This window comes from Nematolebias whitei, chromosome 21, assembly GCF_014905685.2.
Source record: "Nematolebias whitei isolate Nwh7 chromosome 21, NemWhi1, whole genome shotgun sequence".
Taxonomy (NCBI): Eukaryota; Metazoa; Chordata; class Actinopteri; order Cyprinodontiformes; family Rivulidae; genus Nematolebias; species Nematolebias whitei.
Genome location: NC_056518.1, coordinates 15,613,738 through 15,624,163, shown reverse-complemented (window position 1 = coordinate 15,624,163; position 10,426 = coordinate 15,613,738).

Here is a 10,426-nt window from a genome sequence, read left to right as displayed (position 1 = left end):
GTTTACAATTAACAAATTCAGTCCAAAACTGAAGCATCTGTTTATGGATCATTGTCTAGCTAGCATATTTGTTCACCTCATTTCCTTTATTCCTTCAGCCGCAACACAGAAAACACTGATTCCTCAATGCAAATTGAAGATCAAATATTTATGCCATTAAAAACATGTCAGTTTTTATATTACAGTGGGCCGTTCTCTTCTCGTTTACTGGTTGAAGTCTGCTATAACGTGAGTAATGACTGCCCAGTAATAGATGTTCAGACTAGCTGAAATTTCACAGTATTATACTGGAGGGTTAAAGGTTGAGAATTTCTGTTAGAACGTGTGACTTTCCTCTGGAAAGAACAAAACGAATGAGTGAAAATGAGAATTTTTATAAGAATATTTATCCAACAGACAGAGCAACCTTAGCAAATGGCACTCCCGTTATTAAATGTAACCTCTTGTCTCATGCTCCCCAGTCTGTTGCTGTGTTTAGGACTCAGGTGGGTTAAATAGTGACAGTTTGTAAAACATTTGGCTGAGGAGCTCTTTTAAATTGGTCTGAACTTAATTAGTATGGGACTCCCACCGAACATAAACCCGTTGAAATTAAAGTTGCAGACATAGAAAAACACAAACGTTAATGTGTGACATTCATAAACCAGCATTAAAACACACAAATGGAGACAGTGTATACTTACGAATATATTCCAGTTTTTTAATATCTTTTGCTTTGTAACATATGTATTTACTAGTCGTTTATAATTCCAACCTTGTTTTTTAATGTCCTCCTTCATTTCTTCATCTTCCACTCATTGAGTCGCAGGGTGCGGAGTGATGTGTTGTTTCATAATCCTGAGCCGGCTAAATTACATTAAGGATAGCTTCTCATTAATTAGAGCTGGTATTGACAGCACCTGAGATAAAACAGATTATAAAAGCTGTGAGCGAAATCACAGCAGTGCCAGCGTCAGCATTTTGTGTGTCCGTGGGTTCCTGAGAGTGTGAGGAAGAGGAGAAGCTGCATGAGAGGAAGGAAAAGTCACACTTAAGGTAGTATCTTACTGCGATGACGCTGCTGGTGACTAGTTTGTGAAAAACATTGGCAAAGACATTTCTAAATGTTTTATGACATTGCTTAAATAAAATAAATAAAAAAATAAAAAATATATAAATATAAATATTGTGAAACAAAATTTGTCACGATATGTGGTGTTTAAAACCCATCTCAGTTTTGTCACAAATGCCTCCAACTCATTTCAGGAACAGGTAATAAATATTAAAATACGCGTTCAAATCCTCTTACCTATATTTTCAAAGTGCTCCTCATAAGATTAGGTCACAAACATGACAGCATTTGGCAAAGTGGGTACAAAACAGACCGAGGTGTGGAAGATGTGGGCTGAGGTGGGCACTAAAATAATGTGTACAGCCCAGAATGCAGTTTTGCATGCTGCGCATATAAAATAAGCTGATTTAAAAACATTAACTGCATGAAATATGGCTACACAACCAGGGGCGTTTCTAGGATCTCACTTTCAGGGGGGCTTAGCCCTCAATGTTGATGGCTCTTGGCTTGGCTTGAACAACACAGTGGCCATTAGCGTCAGAAGCATTTGTAATGTGTGTGTGTGTGTGCGTGTGTGTGTGTGTGTGGGGGGGGGGGGGGGGGGGCGCACTGGGGGAGGGTTATTGGGGTTCTCCCCCAGAAAATTTTGAATAAAGTAGTCTGGTATATTTTAACAGGTTGTTAAACATCTACATTTACTTACATAAGCAAGCACTTAATTCAATATATTTTAGAGTTAACGGCACAACAAGAAGTAACGCTAATCTAGTGACGCGCAACACAGACGCGCTAGCTAAGATGCCACAGTCCATTTTTATTCCCAACTTTTTCAATATTTTGATGAATCTAAGGTTTGAGAACTGAGTTTCTTTACAAAATACTCATGATGGTTTCTTTAATTTTCTGGGGTGCCAAGTTAAAATTTAGGGGTGCTTGAGAACCCCCAAAAAGAGGCTAAAACCGCCACTGCACACAACTCATCGGCCAGTTGGTTGCAAATAAATGCAATGAAAAATGTGCATTTTTTTTCACAATGCAAGTGGCCACCAGTGGCAGCCCAATAAAATTCTACCTTCAGATGTTTTTTCTGATGATGGGGCTGCATCAATAAATCCATCGGTTTCTCACGCTTCCCATTAGACTAGATTTTATTGATTAGATAAATTAGGGTTAATGAAAGTTATTGTTATGATTTTCATACAGTTTATGGACCACAACATTTGAAACAGTCTTCAATGCTCAATGTAATTTATCTGTATAAATAAAGGTTTGAATGAATGAAAAACACATGTCTATTGTATAATTGTCCTTAACTGAGCTGCAAAAGCTTCTACCATAAGTGCTCTGTGAAAGGAACACAGGAAGTTTTAATGTAATATACTGTCTGACAGATTTTTACTATGAACAGCAATAAAATGGTTTAGGATGGTGTACCAAAATAATACATTTGGGGAGAATTAAATCACGTGAACCTTATCTTATAAAAGCTAAAAAAAAATGTTTGTTTTTTTAAATGGAATAGTTCAATAGTTTTTTCTTCAAATTGTTGATATTTTATTCTATTTTATGATTTACAAACTAATTCTATCATATTTGATACAAGTTCTTATGTCCTGAAGATGCTCCAAACCATGTATCACTCGATTAAAAAAATATATATATATATTGTTCACTTTGCCTAAAAAATAGATTTTATTGTTAATGTTGTCAACATTCTTTTCAAAGTTCATATAAATGCAATTTCAAATTTTCATTTAAATTGAAACCCTGGCACTTTATGGGTATGGTACTTTAAAAATACTTTTGTCACAGAGTTCATCCGATATTGTAACAAATAGACACTATTATTTCTTAGCTCATAAAAATAAATACAGAATTAATCAGGGTTTGCTTACTTATATGTTTGTTTGTTTTTAGAAATAGGATGGTATTTTTCATTTTGGCAATGAACGCGTATGACCAATGGGTGAGTTTATGAAAATAGCAAAAAAAAAATGAAAAAAAGCTGCAGCATTATGTATCAGATTCACTTCTTTCAAACAGTATTAATCACAATAAAAGTTTGCATTAAACACATTTGTCTTGGTAGCCGTCAAAACTGATTAATGAAAAGTAGAGAGGAGTGGAGAGGGTTGAAATAAAAAGGGACGACTCGAGGAAATATTAAGTGAGTTCCAATGGGAATGTGCGTTGCCTTTGTTTGCACACAATGCAAAGCCATTGTGGAGTTCATGTAGGTCTCTTACAAATAAATAAATCGCTGCCTTTGGACAAATTAATCAAAGCGCCCAGCTGTTGCTGCGCAGGGCTAACTGTTGGCTGAGTGGAGAGAATCTGAGACATTGGGTGTACTCTGTCTGCCCCCCCTCATGTCTCAGAGCAGCAGAGCTGAAGTGGCAGATTAGGTTTGTCTCTCTTCAGAGTGATGTAGTGCCATTTCCCACCTGATACTTTATCACTGGGTCAGATGTTCTGATACACCTCGTGCACCTCCTCCTAATAACAATTCAGAAAACAGATTCTTGCCTGTGGGAGCGTTTGTGCTGCACAGTGCAGCAGATTTTTGACACAAGAACCTACAAATTACACACAATCGTTAAAAAGAAAAAAAAAAAAAGATCACCGGTAAAACGTTCATATAAGGGAAAATTGCAATGTTAAAAATGGAAAATATCACATAACAAACACTATTTTTTTTTGCTATTGTCTCACTATTGTACTCAAAACAGATATAACATTCCAGCATATTCGTTGTGATAAAAACTAGGACCATGTGAGAAAGCTGGGGAGGTAGTGGTAAAAAAAGTGACAATTTGTCTTGCAGGTTGGTTTTGAGTCTTTTTCTTTTCTTTTGTACTTTTGTTCAAACTTGCTGTTGATCTTGATCATTTGGCAGGTAAACTGGTAAAGCTTAGGTGCTTAAAGTATAACTAGATAAGCAACAAAATTTAATATGTAGAGTTACATCCATCAGTTTTCTTTGAAGAGTTTACATATTTCAGCATCACATTCACAAATGATGTTTGGATGGAGCAGGAGATAGGCCTATGGATCAGGGCCTCACCATCAGTAATGAGGGCATTACTTCAGTTGGTTGTGGTGAGTCAAAAGGAAAAACTCTCGTTTTACTTGTCTGTTGATACAACACTCACCGGGGTTCATGACGTTTGGAACATGACCAAAAGAACAAAATCCCAGATACAAGCAGTTGAAATGAACTTCCTTTGTAGGGTGGCTGGGTTCAGTCCTAGAGATAGGGTGAGGAGCTCTATCAGCCCGGGGTAGATTGGAGTAGAGCCACTGCACTTTTGCATTGAAAGGAGTCAGTTGAGGTGGATTGGGAACTGATTAGTGTAACAATTGCAGTTATACCCAGATGTAAGGACAGAGGAGAACAGATACCAAGACTCAATATGCATTAGCAGTGTTTATTTACAAAGTGGTAAATCATACAACAAGCCAGGGAGGATGCTGGAACCCTGAGAGCAAGGAGATGATTAGTGGTCTGTTGACAATGATGATAATGTTATTGTTGATATTTCATACAATGGAGGTAGGAGTCAGTAGTGGGGATAGCTGACCCAAACGGTTCAAGGTGAAGAAGGTATATGTTTAAACACTGGCAGGCGATAGACACGTGGTAGGAAGGTGTGGAGGCAGCTGAGGAGGCACAGAGGAGCTTGAGGTTCACAAAGGAGATTCCAGGGGACAGGAGGAAATCAGGGATTAATTGCTGAAGGCACAGAGAAAATACGAAGTCGTTACAATTAAATTTAAGACATGAGTAAGAGGCTAGAACAGAACTACCATGGGCAGGGAATGTGCCAGTGTTGGCTCAATGTCCTCTGCAACCTTTTATGCTCCACATGCTCATCAAGCCAATGATCCTCAGGTGCTGCTGATTAGAGTTAGGCTGTGGGTGCAGGAGTTGGCAGAGCAGAACTTTCACAGTTAGGATGCCTCCTGGACGCCGCCCTTTGGAGGATTTCCAATAAAGCCCCACATGGAAAAGACTCCGGGGCAGACCCAGAACTTGTTAAAGGGATTTTGTATCTTTCTCTGGCCTGGGCATATCTTGGGATCCCCTGGGAGGAGCTGGAGTGTCAGGGGGGAGAGGGATGTCTGGGATTCTCTCCTGGAAATATTGCCTCCATAACCTGACCAGGATAAGAGGTAGAATATAGAGATGGAGATCACTTGCTGTCCCATTCATGTTTGAGTGGTGTCCATCTTTAGTCGTCATTGTGCAAGAGATACGGTACACCCTGAACAGGGCAAAAGTCCACCACAGGTCCAGATACATACAAGCAACCATTCCCACTTTTTAATTCCTTGTGACAATTTATTGAAATCAGTTAACAAAATCATTAGGGAAAGAAAGAACAGTACTTTTGTTTTAACAAATCACCTGCCAAGTACCTTAAAGACTGTGCAAAAAGTTGTCACAAATAAATCACCCGGTAATAAAAAAATATAATCGCTTCAGGAAACTGCTATGAAACGAAGGATAGTCTGGAGGAGGTGAATAAGTCAAAGACAGTGACTGGCCACTGACCCTGTTTTTCCTTTAAATCACACCTTTAACCTTAAAAAACACTGACAGGAGAACCTTACACTTGCAATATAAAGTAAATTAGCGAGTGCCAGCATCATGCACGGCAGTCATACATGTGACACAGCTGTCAGATGCTTGGCCTCTGGTGTCCCTTTGCACTTAAGATAATGGAGACACGAGACATTTTGCCCCTCTCTTTCTCTTCCCCCCATTTTACCTGAGAACACTTATTACATCCCAGCTGCATTACTCAACAGAGCTTTGGATGTTTGTATCATGTTTTTATTCCTAAACGGATCCCCCCCCCCCCACACACACACACACACACACAACCTGCTCTTTCTATTGTCTCTGTCTTGCTGACTTGTGATATCCTTTGTAGGGGAAATCACTCAAAGAAGTTTACGTTGTACTAATCTCATAAATGCCAGTGTCTTCTCTTTTTTGACCCCTCTCATGATACAGGCCGGCAATAAACCACTTACATAAACCCCTCCCTTCAGATAGAGTAAAAAACAACACAAACAGCTGACATTCAAAGTTTCTCTGTGTCTGTCTGTCTTTCTGTGTGTCTCTCTCCTCCCTCTCTCTGTGGATGTGTCTCTCACATGCTTTATTTGGATCTTTTATTACATGTGCTGTTCCACAGTCTTGAAGGGTGGTTTTAATATGTGAATTCTCTGCTCTGTAGAGTGTGAAACAAGTATGAGGCACACTGAAATATGTTGACATTTATGAGCACAATTGCATTTCACTGGGCCACTTGTTAAGTGATCAATACAGGTCGGCAACAGAACTGGGGGAGCAGCTGCTACAAAGACGTGGAAAGCTTCTGTTACAATTGTAGTCTTCTAAAGTTTATAAGAAATTCAGAATATACAAGATGACATCAACTGATTACAAAAAGACAAAGGAAAATGCAAGCCCCTTCCCACTGACAAATATTTACACAGCCACAAGTGCTTTCAATAAATCCATGCAAATGCGGCTCAAGGTCGTATACACTCCAGAGTTGGTGGAAAGTATTGCATTGACAAAACTACATTTTGTTCATTCCATACTCTAGGGTTTAAATGTTCATATCTCAGTGAAGGTAATTAAATTAATAAAAAATAAATAAGCACATACCCGTTTTTTAAAGTACTCTTTCTTTGATAAATGGATTTTTTTGCCCAATTATTTGAAGGACTTTTGGGTTTTTTTCAAACAGCATAAGATTGCTATTTTTGTATATTTTTTCCAGCTTATCAATTTATTAGATATTTAATTGAAATGTAGAATTTTGTAATTAAAGCTAAAAAAAAAAATAAGCTTTTTTGAATCTTCATACCAGTTGTTTTTTTCTATCTTTTTCATTTACCCTTTATTTATCCAGGTAGTCTCATTGAGCCACGAGAACTCATTTTCAAGAGAGACCTGTTTAGGGAACAGATGGTGGGGGTTAAGTGCCTTGCTCAGGGCCCAGGGTGGGGCAAATGAAGGTGGAGGGAGGTGTGGGTGTTTCACCTTTTCCACCCACGTTTTGATGTTGACGATACCAGGAGGTGAACCTGCGACTTTCCGATCACAAGCCCATCTTCTAGCCTTTGCGCCACCACTCCCTAGTGGTTTTACATACTTCGAGTGAGGATATTCTGAGTAACTGGGTTCAAAATTGGGTGGCATGGTGACTCAGTTGGTAGAGCTGTTGCCTCTCAGCAAGAAGGTTACCAGATCAAATCCCAGCCAGAGACCTATCTGGGTGAAGTTTGAATGTTCTCTCTGTGCATGCGTAGGTTTTCTCCGGGTACTCCGGTTTCCTCCCACACACCAAAAACATTCATGTTAGGCTGATTGGTGACTCTAAATTGTCTCTAGGTGAGAGGGAGAGAGTGAATGGTTGTTTGTCTTGTTTGTCTCCATGTGTCCCTGTGATGGACTGGAGACCTGTCCAGGGTATCCCTTGTCTCTCGCACAATGATAGCTGGATATGGGCACCAGTGACCCACTAACCCAAAATGGAAGAAGCAGGTAAAAGATAATGGATGGATGGATGGACGGAAGGAAGGATAGATGGTTTCACAATTATTAATTTCAGTGAGTTCAATAAATTCTGAGTAAGTGCAATAAAAAGCCTTTATCAATGGATTTATGATACAGGAAAAAAAGATCTAGGGCAGGGGTGTCAAACCCACTTACAGAAGGGGGCCACAATTAAAACCTTTTTCGAACTAAGGGCCAGTTTCAGAATCTACATTAACTCAAGTGAGATACTCGACACCTTTTCTTGGTTGTAGGTTCCTCAACTAGACTTTGATTGGTCTCATTTAATGTTCTCTGTTGCACTTTTGACATCATAATCAAAGATTACTGAAAACATTCAAATATAAAAGTATTTTAAGTTTAACATTATCATCTTGGGGGGCCAGATAAGATGTCCACAAGGGCCACATTTGGCCCCCGGGCCTTGAGTTTGACACATGTGATCTAGGGCATTATTATACTAAGTACATCAAGTATAAGCTTGTCGAGTATGCAAGGACACGGTGCAGTTGAAACAAAAGCGATTACGATGATGTCAGCTTTAGTTTGTCCCAAAGCCTAAAGACATACGTTTTTTGATTTTTTTTCCTTATTTAGTATACGAAGGGTCAAATAACTATAAAAAATTGATAGGCTGTATTCTTCTGTGTTGAATGTATCATATCTGTAGTAAAGAAATCCAGTGAAGGTGTTATACAGGCAACATCTACAGTACTTAAGACTGATAAAAACAGTGAAGGAGATGTATGTGTGCCACAGAATCAGTAAAGTGGACCAAAAAATTGGATTTGGTGGATTTTTATCAGATAAAGACGGGAATGGAACAATTTTACAAACCTTGACTGTTCCTTTTGTAACTAAGAGCAAATTTAAAATTAACATCCGAGTCATCCGTTTCTAGTTACAACCATTAAGTGAAACATTTTGTTTGCGTCATTATTTTATATAGCCCATAAAAACAATAAAAGTTGACCAAAATGTTTTACAATTTAGTCAACTTTAAATGAAAACACGAAAGAAGAACAAGAAAATACTTGTGTCACTAAGGGAATTAGAAAGTTAACAATAAAATAACAACATAACAACAAGTACAATCAGCTCTAACTGGTTCTCAAACTCTGCCTGGACCAAACACCAGGGAAAAAAGACGAGTCTTGAGCAAAGATTTAAAAGTCTCAACGGTCTCAGGTGTCTAGTGTAGTACTCAGTGTAGTACTTTGATGTTCTTGGTCTTGTCACGGACTCAACCACATTTGGTCTCGGTCTTGTCTCGGTCTCAAACATTGAGGACTCAGGATTTTATTTCAAGATCAGTCAAGACCACAACTGCGGAAATAGCACTAAATTGCCAGAACATTGTCCAGTTTATTTGTTAACATTTTTGTTTTTATTCGACGCAAAACGTACAGATTCAAATCCAAGCGATAACGTGACTCATTGATAAATGCATGTTTTTGTTACCGCTGTCATGCCCACCCCATTTCACTCGCACGCAGTTCTGTTCCAACAGAACATACAAACAAAAGAATGTAACGACACAACCAGGGGTGAAAGTAAACTGGGCCGGTCCGGTACTATGTACCACTAAAAGATTCTGCACCGGTACGCAGTACCTGGAAATGAGGGGAGCAGCTGTCTGCTGTAAGGCTCATTCAGAACCAGTCACGGCTGAACTTGTGGTCAGAATAGATTCTCTAGCAATAAGCAGTCTAAAACATGATTTAATCAGTTAATAAATATCTTTTTTCCTCATTTCAAATTGTTTCTGAACTGTTCGTGCTCTGCTGGGGCCTCAATTCTTGACAGCAGTGAAGTTAGTTTTATGTTGGACGTTGGACATTCGAGCTTCGTGGCTTCAGCGGTGCGTTCCTCTTGTTCGATCCAAAGCAGGCAGTCTGATATTGGTCAGCTGTGTTCAATCTGCCCCTGCTCCGAGACATAATGGTTCACTTAGGGACTGTCAACAAATTACAAAAACCATGATTTTTAAAACTAATAAATTATGTAAAATTAGAAAATGCTTTAAAATGAGAAATAAATTAGGGTGACTCGTCTGACAGGTCTAGTAGAATAGTGTAACAAAAGTTTTGTGTCAGTGGGTCACATGACATGAAACTTATTGTGCAAAAACCACTGAATGTCTGATTTGTTTGTTATGTAGCTTTGAAAATTTATAAAAGCTGATACATTCATTCAAAAGCAAAAAAAGTTGCATTATGTAATTTTTTTTATATTTTTTTATATAAAGGTTACATATGATTTTTACATATTTGTTAAAAGTGTCACTATGTCGTGACAGTATGAGACATATAATCTGTGAAAAGATTGAGCTCCAAGACTTAAGATCTTGGTCTCGACTTGGTCTTGGACCCCAAAAGTCTTGGTCTTGTCTCGGTCTTGATACACTCTAATCTTGGTCTTGACTTTGTCTCGAGTTAGGTGGTCTTGACTACAACACTTCAGGTGTCTTTAAATGATGAGATAAACTATTCCACTATTTGGAGCAACAACCGCAAATGCCCCATCACCTCTGGATCTCTGGAGTTTGGATCTCGGGCAATCTAAGATAAACTGGTTGGTAAACCAAAGTGCACATACTGGAGTGTAGCTGTTAATAAGATTACATAAATATGATTGGGCTGGATGTTTTAAAACTAAAAATAAACAATACAATCTTAAAATCAACCCAGAAGTGGACAGGAAGCCAGTGGAGAGAAGCTAGGACATGGGTATGTTTATGTTTACTAGTTGTTGTTTAAAGACGAGCTACTGTGTTCTGGATGGTTTGTAAGCGATGC